The sequence below is a fragment of the Labrus mixtus genome, chromosome 3 (assembly GCF_963584025.1).
Source record: "Labrus mixtus chromosome 3, fLabMix1.1, whole genome shotgun sequence".
NCBI classification, from domain to species: Eukaryota; Metazoa; Chordata; class Actinopteri; order Labriformes; family Labridae; genus Labrus; species Labrus mixtus.
Window position 1 is genome coordinate 11,825,129 of NC_083614.1, and position 23,554 is coordinate 11,848,682.

The 23,554-nt window shown below is 39.3% G+C and overlaps 1 pseudogene; it reads left to right on the top strand.

Moving 5' to 3' along the window:
* Positions 1 to 857: 857 nt before the first annotated feature.
* LOC132971947 (G2/M phase-specific E3 ubiquitin-protein ligase-like) lies at positions 858 to 22,387 on the top strand (annotated as a pseudogene).
* Positions 22,388 to 23,554: the final 1,167 nt, after the last annotated feature.

Here is a 23,554-nt window from a genome sequence, read left to right on the forward strand (position 1 = left end):
AGGCAACCGGAGCACACGCAGTTTCCCATGCTGGCCAACAAACACAAGCGGTGCTTACTGAAGAGGTCCTGGAGAGACAGACAGAGATATGTCGATCAATGACGGCGATAAACGGAAATGAATGACACATTAAAATAAATTAATGAAAATCTGAAACATAAAAAAAATCAATAAAGTGTATGCTCGAAAATTGTGTGATGTCTATTTCTAATAACCTATTTGCCAAACGTAAGAATTTCTCACTTACATATTAGAAACGCTGGATTAGGTCCTGTCTCCTTCTTACAGCTCCCATGTGTGGCTCTGCTGGCCACGGCTCTCTTTGCATGGGCTCATCTGGCTGCAGCTCATCAAATGGCACCTGGTTAGTCTGCGCAATATTGTGCAGAACCCCACAGGCCAAAACCATGTCACACACTTTTCTAGGTGTGTACAGCAGAGTTCCTCCTGCTGATCCAAGGCAGAGCCATCTCCCCTTCAGCAACCCGATGCAGCGCTCCACCGTGGACACCAATCAGTTAGATGGCTCTGGCCCTGCGGCGTGCCCTCCTGCAGCCGTTTCCCCACACTGCTATTCTGCATTATAAAAGAGTCGCGCGTCCCCCCCAGGCCAACGGGCTACCACGTTTAGCAAAGAGAGCTTCGCATCGCAAATTATCTGGACGTCAATCCAATGGTAATTTTTGCAATTAATGTGTGCGTAATCATTCATGGATGGTGGCTTCAGACGCACATGGGTACAGTCAATCGCACCAATCACATTAGGAAACCCAGCAATCTCATAAAATCCTCTCTTAATCACAGTTTGCTGAGCATCATTGAAAGGAAATCTTACGTATTGGGCAGAAAGCGCCTTTATGGCTGCACACACGGCTGGCATCGTACTGCTGATGGTTTGCTGGGATATACAAGTCCTAACCCCGATCTCCCGCTCGGTGGCCAAAATCCCCAGCGTGGAGAGCACCTGCACTGGCACAGGTACGGCATTGGAGCACCAGGTGTCCCGCCTAAAATGGGGCTCCAGAGTTTGGCACAACTCCATAAGGAGATGACTTGGCAGTCGAAAGCGACTCAGTCATCGCTTTCCATAAATAAATCTCTGTGGTCGCGAAAAACCCTCTCCTGTCTTAGGGGCGCATCGAGGTCCTCTAATAGAGCCAGATCTGCCATTGCTGAGAGTTGATGAAAATTAAAGCTCTTATTTAATATGTTTCTGCATGCGCATCTGACCTATCGTCTGGCCTACGTCTGCTGTGCGCAATTACGCACAAGGCACAGCAGTGAATTACATTGATGACCAACTGTTACTCACACACACATGCACACACAAACACTCGCACACATTTGATGGAGTAAAGCTCGCGCTGCTCAACATCATTTGAAAAGCCTAGGATCGTTTGAGGTGGAGCATAATACATTTTAGATGCGATATCTTTATCTACAATGATACGATGGAATTGACACAAATCACTAACTTTAGGTAAACTTTCTGAGCACTTTTAAAAGTTAATCTAGCTAGCATCAAACAGAGCACTGCTAATCTGACAGGCAGATAGCTGGACCAGTTAACCTGGGAAAAGGCTTCTGACTGGCCAATTATGAGCATTTGTGTACATGTTTTAAACGTTTTAATTGGTTTCATAAGATATTTAACACCATATTTGGACAGCAGAGATCATGACGTTTCAGGGGATACCTGGAACATAGGGAAAGCCTCGGTTCAGACGAGGGGAGCCATAAAGATAAATCAGTGTTTATCTTTTTTTGTAAGATTTGAAAGTTGTAAGTCAACTTAAAACTCAATGTAAGAACCTTTACATAATTGTCTGGAATATGAAACTTTGGAAGATGATTTTTGAATACCTTTTCTGTCATTCAAGATTAAAAAAAAAAAATCCATATTTTCAATGTCTATGAATGTAATTGGCCGTATCTCAAATTAGAACGTTGCGAGTTCAGATTGGGTCACATTTAAAGAGATGGACTGTTTCTACAACTGCCTACTGGACTGCTTACCATAAAAGCCATAAAAAAAATGACAGTTCATTGAATCAACGGGTCGACTTTGCCCCACGAGAAAGCTGCTGTGGCATGCAAACGGATCCAGGGGGGGCACACATACACGTGTAATGTTAGCGCGCGGATCAAACAGATAGATTCATTTTAGGGACTTTCAAACAAGGTGACGGCCACTGTAACAGATAATGGCTCCAACATTGTAAAGGTGTTTAAAATGTACCAGCCTGTGGAGAAAGGCCCGGGTGAGGACGAAGATGATCTATGTTCACTGACATAACCAACAAGTCCTCCAACCTAAATGACTGTAAAGGTCGTTTGTGCCATCCCTAAAATACGACCTACAGGAGCGTTTACTTAATTAGCTCCCCTACCGGCGAACGGAGAAATGCCAGTAAATCGTCGCTGCCCGGCCGCCATGCGCAGTCCTGAATTATCATCTGGTCATACCTGCTGTGTTTATCAAGGTAAGTGGTCATTAAACATCTAAAAATCGATAGAATAATTTGAAGGCAGATATGTGGTGTGTGGGTTTCGTTTGTGTTTTTTGCCGTCATGTACAGTAGTAATAAAGAATACTACTCGTAGTTTGTTTAACGAGAAAAAACATTAGAAAGACTTATTTAGCCTTAAGCAGTCTTTGGAAAAAAGTTAGCCAGCGTGGACTCATTAAGCACGTGTAACATTAATATATACATTTTTTTATCGGAGTTAAGACCGTAGATAATCGAAAGAGATATATGTTTGTTACAGGGCAGGTGTTCCAAGTGAGTGAGTACAGTATATTAGCATAGAGTAAATAACAGTGTCTATGGCATCGTTTAGACTACAGTTATGGTTAGCCAAAAAGCTATGACTGTTAGCTGACTTTGTGAAATGCACAGGTGCAACGCCAAGAATAAGAGACAAAGGGTGTGTGGGCTGACAATACAGGTGATGAACAAAACTCTGTGACCCAATAACTTCTGTTACTCTCTGTCGGGTAACGACCTCTTCACATTATTCGACACGTAGGCCTATATTTTTGTACCGAACATGGCGCCTACATGTTTCGTACGAGTTGTAATTATTTATTTTTTGATCGTGTTATTGATTCTGATATGCTGCAGCATCAGCAACTTGATGGGCAAGATATTGACAGGTGTCCTTTACAGACAGTCATTTTATAAATTTTAACATCTCTGTATACTCACTATTTTTTTTACATAAATTGTGGGGGAATGCTTTCATGATGACTTAATCAAGAGTTCTTCTCAACAGGTTAATTGCATAACAAGCATTTATTGTTTATTCGTTAATCTATCTATCTATTTATGGATTAAAAATAAAACATTCATACCCTGATAACACAGCGTGCATCATTCTAATCATTTAAATGTTTCAACAAACTGCATGATGCCACTCATTTACTGGTAGGTTTTTTTTTTTATTGTCAGACTGTTGTCACAAAAAAGGAAGATGAATTGATTAATAATCCCTGATGTTTACTATTAAAATATTGCTCTGTTGCTGTTATGTCATTGCCTTTTTTTTAGCATTCATCCTTGTTTCACTTTGCAATACAATAAGAAATTCTCAATTTCATTGATGCGTGAGTTACAGATCACTGCCAGTTTACTGCACAGGTAGTTAATGTTAATTATAACATTTAATTTATGGGTATTGATGCTACATGATTTTAAGTAGTACGTTGATTGCTTATTAGATAAAATAATTTGTGAATCCTGTATTAGTATAACATCATTTTTTGTCGAATTTTGCCTTTATTGGATAGGACAGCTGAATAGAGACAGGAAGGGTTGGGAGGAGACAGTTGAGGAAGACATGCAGTAAGGGGCGGAGGTCGTATTCAAACCTATATGAAATCAGTCTTTTTATTAAGTGTCAATTTTGTTTCAGCTCCATAAGTGGGAACTTTTGGGGCGCCATCCAGTTCTCCTTATTGCCCGAAAAACAACCACTGGCTTTCAAGCTGACTGTCTCTGTTCATGGCCATCAGAAACAGAGGAAGCCAAAGATTCCCTCTGCACTATAAAGAGAATCTATGAAAGCCTTCTTCCTGGTAATGTATACAAATGTGCCTGCTTAATTTTCATCCAAGATTAATTTGAATGATTAATTATTGTTGACAGAGCAAAGTACTTGTATTGTACGATGAGAGTTAAAAGTAAGAATAGTACATTGAACTTGCTGCAACAATTTTTTTTGACAATTTATGACAATGATAATATAACTTCCCACAGCTGTTCTCAAGGCATATGGCATTAATTCCCCATTGACAACTACTTTGTGCAAGTGGAAAGTACCTAGCATGCAGATACAGATCCTGAGAGGCCGTTTTGAATTCTGTAAAGTCTTTCTGATCTTAAACTAAACAGACGTCAAAACAGACCAACACTTTCCTGACTCTTTCATTTTTATATCACACTCTTCACCATTTCTTCTTCTTCATATTCATGTTGGCATATTTCACTTAAAATTCTAATGTTGTTGTTGCTAAGTTTTGAAAGAATTGGACTGCTGCAATGAATAAGGATTATAACTACTGAAATATCTTTTAATGTGTCGTTTGTGAAAACAAAACAAACATTAAAGCTATGTAGTTTAATATTAAGACTTTTATTACTCAAATTAGTCAGTTTCATCAAGTTTTTTTCTCCATTACACTATTATAAGGTCATTGTATAAACTGTATACAGTGGAGAAGATTTGTTCTTTAGTTTCACATCATCATGTATTTCTTATCTTGAATTTATTTTCACAACTGCTTATGGGTTGTTTTCAACTGCTTAAGTCAAGGTGCAACTTCTTTTTTTCTCCAAAAGTGACAATGGCAGTTGATGCAGAATCGAGGATGGAGGCGACTCCTGCACCAAGTGAGGATCTCTCAGCCACACAGACAGAGGCTCCATTATTAGACCATGGTGTCTTTGTGGAATCATCAGCTGTGTCAGTTGTTTTAGAACTGCCCAAGAGTCTGACACCGTATTCACTCTTCTACTCACTCCTGTTCCCACTTCTCCTCCAGTTTCCAACTCCCCTGCTCCTCTTGTGCCCATCTCCTTGGCCTGTCATTCTAAACCTGCTCCTGTCTCCACTGGTCTGGGCACTCCTGACCCGGGATCTCCCATACGAATAAGAGGGAAAGCTGACACTGGTGGTATGTGTGGGTTCATCTGTTATTCTCTTTCACCAGATGAATCAAAACTGCGTTTGATCCTACTCCAAAACATCAGAATTACTTTTAGAGAATTTCAATTCCAGCATTCCCTCAGTTGATGGAACATGACCTGTCTCATTGTTTTTTGAAAAAAAAATTCTAAATCGAATACACATATTTCCATATTGTAAAGGTTTTTTGTTGCTGTGATTATTTCACATGTTCATACTTGCCATGATATATCCCTTTGTAATAGGACTGCAGTGTCACTGAAAAAAAAATTAAAGCTTTCATCATGTTTCAAAATAACTCTAAGTATGATATAAGGCCACAGCAGTACAAGTCAGACGATGGGCATCAAACTCAGTCACTTGAAAGGCTGTGTTTTCTGTTGGTTCTCAAAAGCTCAAGTCTATTTATATTTGGCAGTTTTTAAGGTATTTTTATGATAAACCTGTAATATACAGCAGTGGTTCTCAAACTTTTTAGACTGCGTACCACCTCCGAAAATATTTGGCTCTTCAAGTACCACCATTATGATAGATGTTAAAATACACTGTAGGCCTATTTCAACACGCATTTTACGCAGGAGGCAAATATATTCATAAAAAGAATATCATTTATTATTGACTGTTGGCAGCCACACTGTAGGCCTACTAAGGGCTAGCACTAGAACTGGCACTTTAACTCCACACAACACATTTGCCCAAATCAAAAAAAGTGCAGCACAATAAAAATGACAACTTTATACCAACAACCTGTTTGAGAATATTTAGTCTCCAGTGTTTCCCACACAAAGACGATACCTGGGCCCAAGTATATTTCCGACCTGTTCTTATTTAATTTTTCATTTATTCATAAAATTGCTGCGTGCCTGAGAGAGCGAGAGGGAGCGGGGGAGAGAGAGAGCGCGCAAGAGAGTGCAGGCGCGCACTCCGCAGGCTCCGTGCAACCACAGCCGCTTTATTATAAGTCTCTGCGTTCAACATAGCAAAAAAAATCACTCCTGCGGACTGTTAAGACAGCAAAAGAGAGCAGAATCACATCAGCTTCAGAGCAAGAGAGAGAGATAGAGGGAGGGGGAGCGATAAGTTCCGCTGCATCAAAACTGAAGCTTCTCCTGGCTCCGTTTTAAAAATGTAAATGTACAGCTGCTTGCTGCCGATTGTGTGCTGAACTATATATATCGAGTGGAACTTTTCAAAACGTGAGGCGTACTCCTGTTGTTGTTTATGTCTGCGCGCGAGCATAAATTGAGCAGATTAAAGTTGTTTGTTGCAAAAGATAGATTAATTTAGAGGGGAAAACACATTTGATATTAATACAACCCAATAGATACAAGACAGATAAGATAAGAGTATGACCGAAAAAAAAAAAAAAATTGACGTTTTATGCTGAAGGTTTTTTTTTAAAAATATTGTGGACATTTCTTTGCGTACCACCGGTGGTACACGTACCATAGTTTGAGAACCACCGATATAGTGAATAAAGTCAAAAGGATTTCAAAAGTCAAGCATCAAAACACTCGCAGAATGACTTGTGGCTTCAAAAATCAATCTGCCGCCTCTTAAAAACATATTTTCTACTTTATGTTTTGAAATTTCTTCAAGCTGGCTTGCTCACAAGCTGGCAAGATAATAACTGTCATAATTGTCTCCTTTGGGGCATGCAGTCTTTTTGCAACGTTATCACTACAGGACGTTGCGGTGCATTTTGGGGTATGTAGTATTTGTGTGGCTGACAATATGGAACATGGCCAGTATTATCAATATCATAGTTTTACACAAATATTGTTTCAGTTAGGGAGGGACCTATTGGTTACGAGACTCTACAGGAGAAATAATCACAGCAGCAGCAGCAGCATGTGTACTGTCTAGTTCAGTTGTCTACAATTAGCATTTACTTTGATCATCTTTCATCTTTTCATTTCAGAGTGTCCCATCCATCAAGGGTCAAGCATTTTCCCCTACAAAAAAATACTGAGGGAAAGAACCAGGGAGGTATATAAAATTACTGATTGAATAATAAAAAAAAAGATCATAACAATGATGTGATTTCAATGTCTGAACAATTTATTAACATAGGGTTTATGTATTACTTTAAAGCTTCATAATTAAATATTCAACGATCAAGTTTAATTAGGAAAGATTGACTTTGTCAAATGTATTGCTATATTAAAAATTTAAGGCTTGGCAACAAATTTGTAGTTTGCAAAATGTACATATTTGGTCCAAATTGTCAATGTTGTAATGTCAGTTTTATAATGCTTCTCATGAATGGTTCTAAGCTTCTACTAACTACTACTACTACTACTATCATTTTAGTATTTGATTTTACTTGGACTTTAAGCAGTACTTACAGTCCAGCATATTTTATAGCTTACTTGTATTGCCATTTGTTGACATAAAGTTTGACTCAGTTTGCTATTTGTCTATCTTTGCTTAGGGCCGTGCCGAGATGTTGGTGCAGTGGAAGCCTTGCTCTGGATGGTGTGTATGTCATCTCAAGTTGACATTACTGTACATGATTGTGCTGGAGATATAGATATTAGAAAAATACAAGTGTTTCTTGTACTTCAAAGCTTGAGTCAGATCGCCAAACAAGTCACACAGCAGTCAAATAATGTTTTGGCAGTGTACTGTATTGGGTTTGTATTCTGTAAAAAAAAAAAATGTAATGCCCAGTTAAGTATTTCTGTTTTCTACTCTATTTTGGGTATCAGTATCACAACAACATTACATTACTTTGAAAGTAAAACATTTACTCGGTTTGAATTATTTACCTCTTAATAGCAGCCTGGTGTCATATATATTTTTGTATAAAAGGCAGATGTTGTGGTCTTAGTGCCATCTTCAAAAATAAGATGCTTAATGATTATTTCTCATACAGACAAAATATGCATGTATTAGTTACAAAAACAGTATGTTGATTATTTTTTCTAGAATGATACCATCATTATACCAAGCATTCTGAGAATGTATGCATTCCTGAAGACTCAATGTCCCATTGTAATAACACTTAACATAAACAATGTGACACTTAAACTTCAGGTTGTCTTTCTGTCTGTTTTACAGTGGGGCAAAGTGGAAAAACTCCAGGGAGCCAAAGGAGAATCTTCAGTTAGGGCCATCATGAAATTCTTCAAAATGTGAATGTGCTATGTATGTATACTACTGGTTTGTATGTTTATTGTTGTTTAATATAACTGATTGAAATGTTTGATCAAATGTGGTTTTTGACCCAAGTGTAATGTAAAATAAGTTTGAATGAAATTGCCTTTTAACTTTTGATTTTTAAAATTTTAGGGGACTGGGTGTTTAAATTGTTTGGGGTAACATATACTGCCTTTCTCTCTCTCTGTATGAGGTATTTAATGAGTTCTACCAGTGTTTTGGTGTTGAATTGTTAACTTTATTCTTGTATAATTCATTTATTTGCTTTTTGTCTCTGTGATGGCATTAGAAGTGTTTTCTTTAAATGCGTCTGAATAATTCAATAAGGGATGGGCCATTTGAGGCCAGACACGAAAATAAAAGATTAATAAATTAACTAATTAATTAATTCATATACCTGCCACTGGCTATAGTATATAACATACACAAAATGTTTGGGCTGACATGGCCTAAACATTGTAGAAGCAGGCTTGGTACCAAAGGGTCATGGTTTGATCCCCTGATGCAGCAGAATCTTGCTGTGATTGCCCTCTGTTCCAGGTTTGTGTGTGTTCACTGTTCCTGATGGGTCCAATTCAAAGTTGAATGTCAGTTCTGTGAGGTTCAATAATTAATTAAAATAGTTTGATGAGTGAGATGCGACCGATGCGACGTTCCAGTGCATCGTTTCTTTTTCTTTATTCTTTTTTTTAAAAATAAAATACATAGCAGATCACTTAATTTACAGAGGTATGTATTGGTAGCAATAGAGAAGGAAAAGACACTTAAAAATTACATTCTGCAAGAGAGTTGACTATTCTAATTTGGTTGATCTATGAGATAAGATGGCAATTTTGTGTACTGTGAACTGTTAATCTGTCATGATTGTTGTCATGTGTGGGCTCTCTCTCACATATTCAAAATCGTTAAGTGTGTGGCAGGCTTTAATTCCTGTCCTGATTGCCCTCATTGTGTTCACCTGTGTCGTTTGACTTACCCGTGTGTCTATTAAGTCTCAGTGTTCCTTCCCTCTTGTTGTCAGTTCGTTGTAGTTTGTCGGTCTATGGCGGATGTTGTTTGTTGGATTTCGTGTTTCCTAGTGGCTCCTTGTTTTCCCTTTTTTGTAGTGAGTATGTTTTTATTCTGCCTTTTGTGTTTTTGTTTAATAATTATTTTTAGTTTAGTGCTACCCTTGGGTCCTCCTCCCTGTTTTTTCACAGTTCATGACACTTATCATTTTGAGACGTTTTTCCAAAGACCAAAGTATACTGAGCTTTACTTACAAGCCCGGCCAAATGATACGCTTTGATATTCAACAAGACTGGGATCTGGAACATAAATATATAGACGTAAACATCCCAAGAAGATTTAACACATTTGTATGAACTAAACTTTCTAATTTGCAAATATATACTGTAATATGTGTTTACATCATAATGTATCAGAATGAAATGGGTGAACAGTGACAGCTACTGTTAAACATGGGGAAAAAAAGGTTTAAAGACTCACAACTCCCATAATTCAAAGGAGAATCAAAAGACTAAATATTACAACTGTAAAGTACAATTCATTAAAGGAGATGTATAAACCATATTTAAATACATACAGATAATGTTGTTGGATGTCCATACTAAACCACTGCAAAGTGTTTGGTGTAATCCTCGGATGTGGTTTCCTTCTGCTGAGAACGAGACGTTACAAGAACTCCGCAAGGCATAGCCCGAACCTGACGTCACGTTATGCCTACATATCAGAGCAAAGCATGGAGCAAATTTGTAGGACACACCAACCCCGGCAGCTAACTAAGGGGACCTTAAAGAGACAGCAGCTGAAATCAACCGTTTCAGGCCGATGTTTAAATGAAGGATTTTACTGACGCCAGTATTAGATAAATAAGGTTTTAGAGCTACACATCTCGCAACGCTAGACTAGACCACATGGTGAAAGGGAGTATAATAGATCTCCTATAAGTGTTTGATTTCCCATAATTAATACAATATAGTTTCGCCTTTTTTCTTAACATTAAATTCCACTTTCAAGCAAGGAAAAAGTGTCTCGCCATGGAGCACAAGTAAATCCTGATGAAGGGCCAAATTACCTTGCCGAAAGATGTGAAAGGCAGTTTTCATGCACACACACTTTAAATTATGGCTGTAAGCTCAGCAGTGAAATTCAAGCACTCCACTTCGGTGGCAGCTGCAAGCAGGTTACAATACACGCCTGTGTGGTGTATACAGCCTCATCATCCTTCTCCTACTCCACTCTCTCTGCCTCTCCCCGCCATGATGAACGTGCTGAATGAGCTCACATGGACCCTCTATTGAGGGATGTCATGAGCAAATGTATCACACCAGCTCCTACTCTACATATCAGTTTATAGTGATGGACCAGTGACCCAATGCAGGAACAAGAAACACTGTTTTCTACTCAGCGCTGTGACTTTTTCTGAGTGACTCATGAAGGTCACTTGGAACTTCCTTGAGAAAGGAGCTCCTGATGGAGTGGGTGGGGCTGTGAAGTGTATTGGGGATTCATCAGTCAAAAGAGGCACTGACTTGCAAACAGCAGAGGAACTTTACAACTTCCTGCAGGATCCTCTAGCATCAAATACTATTGGACAGCTGAACCATTAAAACTAAGATTAATCAGTACCAAAAAATGTCACAGCTGTGAAATTCACACTGGAAGTTCACTAATGCCGCTTTTCACACTTGCAGAAATCTCTTGGAAAAACTCCTGATACTTCCAGGAGGAGCTGTATGTGTGAACGCAAACAGCCCAGTTTTTCACCCGGAGTTTCTCCTGCCAAACCCCTAGTATTTTTTCCGCAGCAAGCCAGAGTGAGCTGATGTGAGAACGCAGCAGGATATTCTCCGGAGAATTCACCTCGAGCTAATATGAAGAGAATTCTGTTTATATCCTGTGACTGCTGCATAGAGTGTCTGCATGCGACCACTATGATCTCTGTACACGTAATTAAATGGCTGCATTGTGTTCCTTAGTATGTTGTTCTTTGCTCTTTTGTTGATGTTGTCATTCTGTTGAACTACACATGATATAAAGGGACAACATTGTTAGAACATCATGCCCCAATGTACATAAAACATTTTCAGCTCAGTTTTTTGCTTTGTTCCTAGAATGTTTTAGGATAATGTTAACAGACAAACCATTCTAAAAATGTCGTCTTATAACCTTCTTAAAATGTTTACAGAAAACCCTGTAAGAGCATGTTCCCCAAACATGCTTAATAGTTTATAATTTAAGGGACACGTAAAAAGATTGATTCAATTTTAGAGTTGAAAATAATATTTGTTTTGTAGTCATGTTTCATTAAAATATATGTAAACATTAGGTATAGTGCCTTGGATTAATTATTCACCTCTCCTTTTGATTCATATCAGTGGAAAGACATACGGCTGGAAATAGAAACAAAAGTTAAGATTACTGTGAGTCCTTAAAAGAACTCTACCTGGAAAAATGTTCACAAAGAAAGTCCTGTCATTATGTTGTGTTTTATTATGTTCTGATCCAGTAGATGTCGCCCCTGATCACCAGCATGAAACCAAAACAAACTGCTGTTTGGCCAGACCTCCTTCGTACTGAAGCCTCCACTCTCCACCAGCGACACAACTCCAACATATAATTCAAACATTGCTTCTGTTGAAGTACATTTTCTGTGAGTTTCACTGACCAACTTTGGTTCTCAAAAGAATATTGCATGCGATGCTTTGCAGGGCAACTAGAGTGAGTGCTGTCAGATGGGACTCCACTTTTTCCTACTGTCATTGCCAGATTTGCACATTGTCAGCCTGAGCCCTCGGGGGGGGCCCTCTTACCGGCATGGGGGCCCCAAGCGGTTGCCAGTCTTTCCCGTTGACAACCAATGCCTCGGATCAACAGTTCAGCTTCTGGTCAATGTGAACACATCAACCTCCAGAGCACTGCATTTCATCTCAATATATTAAAAGTACACTGTTTGCTGCAAGGGCACTGAACGTTAACACAAATGTAAATAATGAGATGGAGAATTATGCAATATGGACATCGGTCCTAGGGATACTGGGCTGCAGTGAACAGATATGTGTTGCTATAAATTATTTTTGCTGTGTCCTCCTGATTTATCCGACATTCATTGACCTTTTGTCTGCTGTTTTCAACAACTCATGAGAAATAAATCCAATGTTATGTGTCTGAATCTGGTGTCTGTACACTTAGTTTGACTGTCGCCGTATGTATAAAGTACATCATAATTCTGCACATACAGGAGATAGCAATAGTGACTCTTAATTATTTTTATAATGGTTAAATAATAGATTGCCTCTTTACTCACAGAGAAATAAATCTCAATGAGATGAAAACTCAAAGACATCCTCTTTGTACACGTATATGTACATCCTTTCAACTTCATGATCACCATACCTTTGTAGGAGTCTTGTCACACACAGTGTTTACTTTTGTTGATGTGTGAAAATGTCTCCTGCCTTAGTGTTCTGCTGCCTTGACAACAGTGACAGCCGCAGTGTGCATAAACCTCTGTTGGACTGTCAGCTAGCTCCTTCCCCTTGATCAAAGCGCTGGCAAACATGCCCACACATGTCGATGATGTGAGGAGTATACACACACTTGGGGAAACACAAGCAGCACACACATGCTGAATTTCATCTGCATGAACAAGGATGGTACAAATCACAGACACTATCCCTTCCTTAGGGCTGGGTATTTCACACAACACCACGATGAGATGCATATCACAATACAGAGGCCACGATACATAAAGTGATCCACATTGATTTTGGATAATGACCACGTCCTACACAGAATTCACTACAACAGCTGATCTTTATTGTTGAGAATCTAGGAAATACATTAAAATATTTTAATCATGTAGCTATAGCTGTGGTTTTATTGTGAACTGCACCATAGGTCAACTGTCTTTCAAAACTGTCATCACAGCTTTGCAGCCGTATCGGTTCTGTAATATCTGCATCGATACATGAATTTGCAAGAAGCACATGACGATAAATTGCCATATCGATTTTTTGAGCACAGCCCTACTTCATATCAAGCCTTTTGTTTCACATTTCTGAGAAAAGTGGAATAATGTCTACACTGTTTTACTCTGAAATTACAAGTACAAAAATGATTGGCTGCAATTAAAGTGTACATGTTGATAGTGTTTAAGGCTAAACGGTGCCTTGGCACTGCAGGTGCATCTCAATAAATTAGAATATTGCAGGTGCATCTCAATAAATTAGAATATTGTGGAAAAGTTAGTTTATTACAGAAAATGTTCTAGAGATTTTCCAATCAGGTTTTAAAACTTTGCACAGCACAGAATCAGCACTTTTAAGAGTTTTTAATGACATCTTTTTAGCTACTGACTCTGGTCACTGTGTTGTCCTTGTACTTTTAGATTTGACTGCAGCATTCGATACAGTGGACCATGATATATTGATTGCTCGTTTGGAGCAGTGGGTGGGCATCAGTGGCACAGCACTAGAGTGGTTCAGGTCCTACCTGTCACATCGGACTTTCTGTGTCAGCCTTGATGACTCTGTGTCCTCCACTGCTCCTCTTTCATGTGGGGTACCACAGGGCTCTGTGCTTGGCCCTCTTTTATTTTCTCTTTATCTTTTACCACTTGGCTCTATTCTGAGGAAACATGGCATTTCTTTTCATTGCTATGCGGATGACAGCCAGATCTATGTCCCCCTCAAAAAGGCTGATTCGTACTCCACTAACCCACTGCAAAAATGTTTACATGACATTAAAGCTTGGATGTCGTTAAATTTTCTGAATTTTAATGAAAACAAGACAGAAGTCATGGTCTTTGGTGGCACTTCTGTGACCCTCCCCCAAGTTGATCTGGTTTCTCTGGCACAGTATCACAAGCCAGTTGTGAACAATCTGGGTGTAAAAGTGGACTCAGACCTTAAATTTGACAGCCAGATTAAAGCTGTGGTGAAGTCTAGTTTTTTCCAGTTAAGGCAGCTGGCAAAAATTAAACCAGTCCTTCAGAGACAGCAATTTGAGACAGTAATCCACGCCTTTGTGACCACTAGGCTGGACTACTGTAATGCACTGTATATGGGGGTTAGTGGGTCCTCCATTGCGCGTCTTCAACTGGTTCAAAATGCTGCTGCACGTCTTTTAACTGGCACAAGCAAGTATGAGCACATCTCACCTATTTTAGCTTCACTTCACTGGCTGCCCGTCCATTTTAGGATTCATTTTAAAATTCTTTTATTTTCTTTTAAAGCCTTAAATGGACTTGCCCCTCCTTACCTTTCTGAATTGCTGCACCCCTACATGCCTAGCCGATCTCTCAGGTCAGCTGACCAGCTGCTCCTGACAGTCCCTAAAGCTAGGCTTAAGCTCAGAGGGGACTGAGCTTTTGCTATTGCTGCTCCAAGGCTTTGGAATGGGCTGCCGCTGCACATTAGGCAGGCCTCTTCTCTATCTCGTTTTAAAACTCTTCTTAAAACCTACTTCTTTTCTTTGGCTTTTACCCCCACGTAGAGTGTTGATTTTATGTGTTTTATGTGACTGTATTTGTTTTATGTGTACACATGCATATTTTTATATATTTTTATTTATTTGTTATCTCTATTTTACTCTCTTGTGCAGCACTTTGGAAACCTTGTGTTTGTTTAAACTTGTGCTATATAAATAAAGTGGATTGGATTGGATTAATTCAATTTAAAAAGTGAAATGTATATATGTTGTGGATTAATTACACACAGAGAAATATTTCAAGCCTTTATTTGTTTTAATCTGATTATGGTGTACAGCTCATGAAAACACAAAAATCAGTATCTCAGAAAATTAGAATATTACCTAAGATGAGTAAGAAAATGATTTCTAATACAGAAATGTCGGCCTTCTGAAAAGTATGTTCTTGTATATACACTCAGTACTTGGTGCTGCTTGGAGCTCCTTTTGCATTAATCACTGAATCAATGCGGCGTGGCATGGAGTCGCTGCTCCAGGTGTTATGGAAGCCCAGGTTGCTTTGAAAGCGGCCTTCAGCTGGTCTGCATTGTTGAGTCTCGTGTCTCTCATCTTCCTCTTTACAATACCCCGTACATTTTCTATGTTCCAGGTCAGGCGAGTTTGCTGGCCAATCAAGCCCAGTAATCCCATGGTCATTAAACCAGGTATTGGTACTTACAGTGGCTTACAGTGTGGGCAGGTGCTAAGTCCTGTGGAAAATGAAATCAGCATCTCCATAAAGCCTGTCAGCAGAAGGAAGCATGAAGTGCTCTAAAATGTCTTGGTAGACAGCTGTGTTGACTTTGGACTTGATGAAACACAGTGGACCAACTCCACAAGATGACATGGCTCCCCAATTCATCACTGACTGTGGAAACTTCACACTGGACTTCAAGCAACTTGGATTCTGTGCCTCTCCACTCTTCCTCCAGACTCTGGGACCTTGATTTCCAAATTAATTGCAAAATGTATTTTCATCTGAAAAGAGAACTTTGGACCACTGACAACAGACCAGTTATTTTTCTCCTCAGCCCGGGTAAGACGCTTCCAACATTGTTTCTGGTCCAGGAGCCGCTTGACGCGAGGAATCCAACAGTCATAGCCCATGTCCTGGATACGTCTCTTGATGCACTGACTCCAGCCTCAGTCCACTCCTTCTGAAGCTCCCCCAAATGTTTGAATGGCTTTCGCTTGACAATCCTTTCAAAGCTGCAGTTATCCCTGTTGCTTGTGTACCTCTTTCTACCACTCTTTTTCCTTCTACTCAACTTTATATAAATATGCTTGAATACAACACTCTGTGAACAGCCAGCTTCTTTAGCAATGACCTTTTGAGTCTTTCCCTCCTTGAGGAGGGCATCAATAACTCTCTTCTGCACAACTGTCAAGTCAGCTGTCTTCCCCATGATTGTGAAGCCTGCTGAACCAGACTGAGTGACTATTTAAAAGCTCAGTAAAACCTTTGCAGGTGTTTTGAGTTAGTTAGCTGATTAGTGGGACACCTTGAGTCTACAATATTGAACTTTTTTCACAATATTCTAATTTTCTGAGATACTGATGTTTGAGCTGTAAGCCATAATCATCAAGATTAAAACAAATACAGGTTTGAAATATTTCACTTGGTGTGTAATTAATCCACATATACATGTCACTTTTTTAATTGAATTACTGAAATAAATTATTTTTTCCATGATATTCTAATTCATTGAGATGCACCTGCAATTCTTCAAGACTCTGTATCTTTACTGTAGGGAGGGACCAACATTGGGCCTCATTCACAAATGCACTAATCTGTTCGCAAACCATTTGTACGAACTTTTACCAGACAAGAGCTTCATCAGTATATTCTTACTTGAATTTCTTCTTACTCTGCAAACAAAAATAGAACTTCCTGAGACCATGTGTACGCACAAATGATTGACCAGCTTTCTCAGAAAATGATAACTCAAGTGTTTTAACTAAATGCATGACATATTAAAATACATTCAGTAAAAATATATTTATGTTTCATAGATGAGAATAAAAAAGGTGAATTTACTAATGCATTCACTAAATGTATTAAATAACCATAAAATGGAAGGCTTTTCATCCTTATCATGTGTATTTCATCTTAAATTACTTTACAATCAAGAACATGAATATGTACATATTGAAATGTAACAGTTTTGACTTTCATTTAATGCATGGAACATACTTGATTGTGATTTACAGTGTAAAGATCTAGCCTTGCTGAACGAAATGCTGTGGGTGCGCATCAGACCGTCAAAACACGTTTGAAGAGTGTGACGAATGACTGAAATGATGTGTCTGCAGAAGAACCTGTGTAAGTCATATAAGCATTAGTACAGAAATAACCAGCACCCAGTTCTATGTAGAAGTACCAGTAAATTGTACAGAGACTGAGTAGTCACTATAAACAAAAAAAAAATCACTATATCATGTGAAACGCCATTTTGACTTACTCTTCTTTTTTAATGACAAGGGACTTTTCCACTTTTTTTCTAGGCAAGTGTACAGGCTGCTGAAATTATTGCAAATTTGGCGCTTGCCATTGACCACAAGAGTGTCAGCAGGTTCAATGTATCGAGATGTAATGTATGGGATGGAGCTGTCAGAGGATTTCGTCGTGGCACATACTCAGTAAACAATGACATGTTTGTTAAGTTTACTGATGATGCCGGCTCCTTTGAAGAAGGGTTAGATACAGGTGGCCCGACACGAGAATTCCTCACGCTTCTCATGAATCATCTGAAGCATCGTCCTATCTTCAATGGCCCTTCAGAAAGCTGTTACCTTGTGTACAATTCGACAGGTAGGTTTTTTTCCCCAAGGTAGTTATTGCAATATTTGTTTTTCTATATATTTCAAAAGAGAAGTTATTTTTGTTTAATATAAACAGATGTGGATGTTAATTAACCATGATACTTCTGTACTCTGCATATCAGCTGTCAGGGAAGATGAGTATTTTTTAGCTGGAAAGATAATTGCTGTGTCAATTGTACACGGGGGACCAGCACCACATTTCCTCTCAAAGGACCTTGTGAACCACATTGTAAGGAAGTCAAGTTTCAGCGCCACTGTGGAAGATATAACAGATGAGGAGTTAGGGAAAGTTCTGCGTCAGGTAGGAAATGACCTTGACTCAAGGAATGGATTCAGTAAGAGGACACATGTAGATTATTTTAGTGATTCAGAGTAAGATATACTCAAATAAACAGACCAGAAGTTGTACTTTTTTAAAGGGACATATATCAACTTCTTCTTTCCACTGTTGACAAGAGGCAAAGTAAAAAAAATAATTTGATCCCAGTTTGCAGAGTGGTGGGAAAGTATTTGTATTCATGAAGTAGTTAAGTATTCAAACGAATAGGTTGGTTTTAACATTAAAGTATTTTTTTAATAGGTCCAGAACGCAGAATCAGAGGAATCTCTGCAAAATCTAATTTTGCAAAACAGCACCATGTTCCAAACTGCTGGATGTTTCCGACTTGTGAAAACTTCGGAGAAGCACACACTTGTGGAGGAGTACCTTAAATGGTTCATTATAGACAGAAACCACAGTGCCATTCAACGGTGATATTTGTTAAGACTCCTTTTTTGCCATTATTTTTTAAATAATGGCCTAATTTTGTGTTTAACAACTAATCAAACATTTTTCAGCCCATTAATTCAGCGTAATTTGTCAAATGTTCATCGCAGCTGCTACAGACAGGATTGTGTGACATTGACATCAGATATTTCTGAAGCAGCAGGATTGAGTAACATCACTACACAAATAGACTACAAATTTTAATATTATTATTTAATAGATTTAATATTTTTAATCTTGTGCACCATCTGCGCACATGCATTAATATCTTGAAGTCCACTGGATTCAAATGCACAATCTGTCTTTTATTTACCTTTTTCCATGATGCAATACAGTCTGTGTGGGCAACATACTATCTGAGCTCCAATGTTTTATTTTAAATTATGAACAATGTTTACCCAGAATTAACATTACTAGAGTTGATGTAACTGACAGCGATCAGCTGATCTGGAGCCAAAAACTCAGTTTCTCATCAGGGTTCATCAACTCAGAATTCAGGTTTATGCTCAGGTTAACCAACTTACTCTAATACCACCCTGCTTATCTTTAATTGAGTTTGTTTCTTGTTATAACAAACATGTCCAAAGAAGAGGCATAGGTACCTTGTCTGTAGGAGCATACATTGTGCTAAAAGTGTTAACAGTTGATAGTTAATTTCTTCTGTATGAACTGATAAATTATTCGTTACACAATCATTGTTCTTGATAGATTCAAAGATGGACTTGCAAGTCTGCAGTTTCTGGATGCATTGCAGCAGCATTCTAGTGTGCTGGCCCCTGTCCTGTACCACTCTGCCAAGACCCTGACTGCTGCAGACATGGAAAGCATGTTCAGACCAGACCTCAGTCCAGCAGGAAGCAACAGGCGGCAGAAAGAAGCCAAACACTTGGATTTTGGGCAGACTATCTTCTCGATTGTGAAGGTTTGTCTGTTTTGTAAGATATTTGTAAATAATGTAGTATTGTTTGTAAATCTTGTATTTGTCTTTAACTCTAAAATATGAGACAAATGCTTCACTTAATGTATTTTAAGTTAATGCAGAGTCAAAAGAAATGCAACACAATGTTGATTTTCTCCTTTCAGAGAAAGTGACATCTGTGTCCCTCCAGGAGGTGTTGATGTTTGCAACAGGATTAACATCACTTCCACCTGCGGGAATAGAACCTCCACCATGCATCCAGTTTTTAACGGATTCACCGTTCCCAATGGCAAACACCTGTGCAAATACACTAAAGCTTCTGCTCTTGGAGTCATACAATGTCTTCATGACCAACATGGACTTTGGCATACAGAATGCACCCGGATTTGGATGTTTTTAAACATCAGCTTGAGCTTCATTTTCATTTTTGCCTAGTTTGTTCAAAGGGGACCTATTATGCTTTTCTTTATTATTCATCACAATATAAGATGCTCATAGTGGCCAAAGTTCCCTGGAAATTCCGGCAACATATGTTGATTTTCAATAAATAAAACAAATACCGTTATGATGGTAAAATACTGGTGTGTACAGATGTCAATTGTGTAATTTGTTGTGAATTATTTAGCTTGTGACTTCTGTAGCATTAATACAGTATATGCTGTTAACATGACATACTATACAAGGAAACTGTCTACTAGATGTTCTACATGTAGTGTAAATAGTGATATCAGTTCACACAGACTAAAATATTTTGTGCTTGCAAGAATTCCAGTTACCAAACCTGAAAATTGAAAGGACCACATTTGAGAATTTTGGTAGATCGTCCTTTTATTAACAATTAAAACCCTTTATGCCACTTATATGTCAGTTCACAATTAAGACTCAGTAGTTCCCAAAATATAAGCACTTACAGTCCAATCAGCAATGCATGGCCCTAAAGCCATCTCCTGCTAAAGCAGAAACATTTTTTCCACATATATGTGGTAAGGGCTTCAATAGAGTCCATATCTATAGCCCAGCTATTTCCTTTAGAGTAATGTACAGTTCTGAGGCTGACTTCCAATCTTGTGGCTGCTGTAATCCATTTTGTTCCACAGCCTGTTGTAGATAAACCTGAATGTCTGGGTCACCGCATAAATCAATTGTTTGCCTGGCCTCCGGAAACACATTTAGTTCCCTGTCTTCAACAGCAAATCCACAGTCCCTTGAACCAAACCTGCAAATTCAGACAATTATAGAATTATGAAAGGTTTTTTAACCAGATATTAGAAATGTACTTTGAAATGGCCATTGTTAATAAGATGTGTTGATCTACAGAAATGTGAAAGTAAACAAAGGCAGGACAACTAGCCTATAAATTATATTAAATACTATAATTTACAAAAATATACAATAATCCAAATATAGTTACCATAACGAGTGCAGTGCAATTTGTTATAATACAATATTCAGTTTATGATCATTTAACTCTGAGTTGATGTGGATTACCTGTGAGGCAACAAAAAGAGTTTGTTTTGGAATCCCTCCAGGACATGAGGCAAGTCTGGATGGTCGAATCCTGTGCTTGTTCCAGAGGTCCGTACATTCATCCAGGTCTTTCTGCAGAACATTACTGAAGCAGAATCTCAGTAAGCACTGGTGTTCATGGCAACCGTTGAAGTGTCCAGAGTCTCTTAGGTCTCCAAACAGGTCCATCCAAAACTGAGACCTAGGAATACATTAAATGCAAAGTTGTTGTTGTTTTTTTATACACGAGGAGAAATGTTTAATTGATTAAATAATCTAGAGGGCTGAGATGAGGAATGTTATCAGCATTTTAAAGAGTGGTCTGAAAACAATAATTCATAATAGTGAATATTGAATAATTGATCTGATCACTAGGCAATACATAGTTACATACCTTCCTCTTCTGAAAAAGGACCACCCTGACTCGATACGCTGATTCCCTGTTGATGAGCCGTAACTGTGGCTTGACGAGCCTCCATAGTAGTCCATATGTGCATGGCGGAGGGCACATTGTATTGCAGCCATTGTCCCATTTTCTGTTCCGAGGTCAGTTCTTAATCTCATTGGGCTCACACCAACACTTTTTGCACAATTAATATAGTTGTGCGCGATGACAGATGGGTTGTTGTTAGTAGCTCCACAAACAAGCCACATTATTCTTCTCGAAAAAGCCATCTATACATCCTGAGAGGGCCAATCCAAAGGGTTTCCGTTTGTCATAGCCATCTGCATGCCATATGTAGTTCGGACCCATGGAATGATACGTGCGTCTTGTAAACCTCCGGCGTGTTCTCAAAGCCGTCCCATGTGGATTTAGTTGTTTCAACAAGCGCATTACTACTTCTCGTTTCACATGTAGTTTGTTTTTGGTGAAGAACTTGCCACATAGTCCGATAGCCGAAGAGTTGCCCGGGCCCCTGCAGCTCAGTCTGAATGGCTCGTCTCACCTCGGCTAGTGGAGAATAGTTCCGTCGTCTGTACAAACATGCTTCTTTTAAATGTGTCTTTAGCGTACGGATACTAATATGAATGTTGTGAAAGGTCGACAGCATATCCAATATCACCTCATATGTATGGCCTGCATCAAAATATTCTCTGAGAGTAGAGACCAAGTCTGACTCTCCTGTTTCGCTCATGTTTTCAAATCAACTCGCGGAAGCAGCGTGCTTTCGGTTAAAAAGACGGACATTGCGTTCGTCCAATCAGCGACGATCCTTGTCGACTGCAGGTACCTACCTTTTCCGGTTTGAGTTAATGTCGTTGTGTTTTTTGATTTGTGGTTGTGTTTTTTGATTTGTGGTTGTGTTTTTTGATTTGTGGTTGTGTTTTCTTATTTGTGTTTGTGTTTTGTAATTTGTGTTTTTTGATTTGTGTTTGTGTTTTTTGATTTGTGTTTGTGTTTTCTTATTTGTGTTTGTGTTTTGTAATTTGTGTTTGTGTTTTTTGATTTGTGTTTGTGTTTTCTTATTTGTTGTTGTGTTTTGCACTTCAGGGCCACCGTACATCTGGTCCAGCACATCAACCCCGACCTGATGGTAATGATCGGAAATTGAGTATGTTTGTAATGATAATAATAATTATTATAATAATAAAGTAGCCTGATGAAATGATAAATTAAAATGATAAAATAGCTTACCTTCGTGACGTTATAGAAAGTGACAGTCTCTGGCTTTTTCTTTTTATCACTCCCAATGGAGACAGTAGGGTGCATGGTGCTAAGAAGTGCAACATTTTTTTTTGTTTCCCCTGGTAAACCGTTAGGGTTGCCCGCTCATGCCTGAGCACCTTCGTGGCAAACAGCTCCCCTCTCTGCTCCTGTACTGAAGGCGGCAGCTCTCGTCTGGCCTTGTTGACCCTGCCGACCAGGCTGGTGTTTTTCTGGAGCAGTTTTTTGGCCAGGGTGAGGGACGTGAAAAAATTGTCTGTAGTTATATTCCTGCCCTTTCCCACGTATGGCTCCACCAGCTTCATCACCACACTCTCCCCCAGACATTAATGAGCCGGTCTCGTTTCATCTTTGCCGAGGTATGGGAAGCCGTTCAAAAAGTATCTGGTTTCAGCATCTGCAGCTAACCAGAACTTTAACCCGAATTTGTCTGGCTTATTGGCCATGTACTGCGTAAAACGGCACCGTGCTTTAGTGGGGAACAGCTGCTCATCGACAGTAATGCACGCCCCAGGTTTGTAGCAGGCAATGCTGTTGCTGACAAATCCACCCCACACCTCAGACATCAGGGCAAATTTGTCACTGCACAGACGGGCATGCCTGTCATCCTTATTGTCAAAGCGCAGGTAGCGCATTATCTGCCTAAAGCGGTTCCTCGGCATCGTGGCCCTGAAGAAAGCCAGTCCCCATTCCTCGGACCAAAAGCTCTCCAACTCGATGTTCTTGTTGTAAGCTCCTCTCATGTACAGCAGGGCAATGAAGGCCTTCAGCTCGGCAACGGAGAGATCCCATGAGCTGTCTGCCTCAGCCACAGTGCAGTCCCGTATGTGCTGCAGCATTTGCATGTCCAGCAAGCACAAGAAGGCACTCAGAGCGTCCTCAATATTGCGCCTCGCATGAGCTGTGGGGCCCGCGGATTCGGTGAGGACATTTTGGGACCGTTGCCTCCCCGAGTGTCCTCCAGGCTGGATGGTTTCCCAGATTGTCCCATCTTTTCCCTGCTCACATGTGCTCGGGACTGCAAAACATAAATAATTGCACACATAAAGATAGG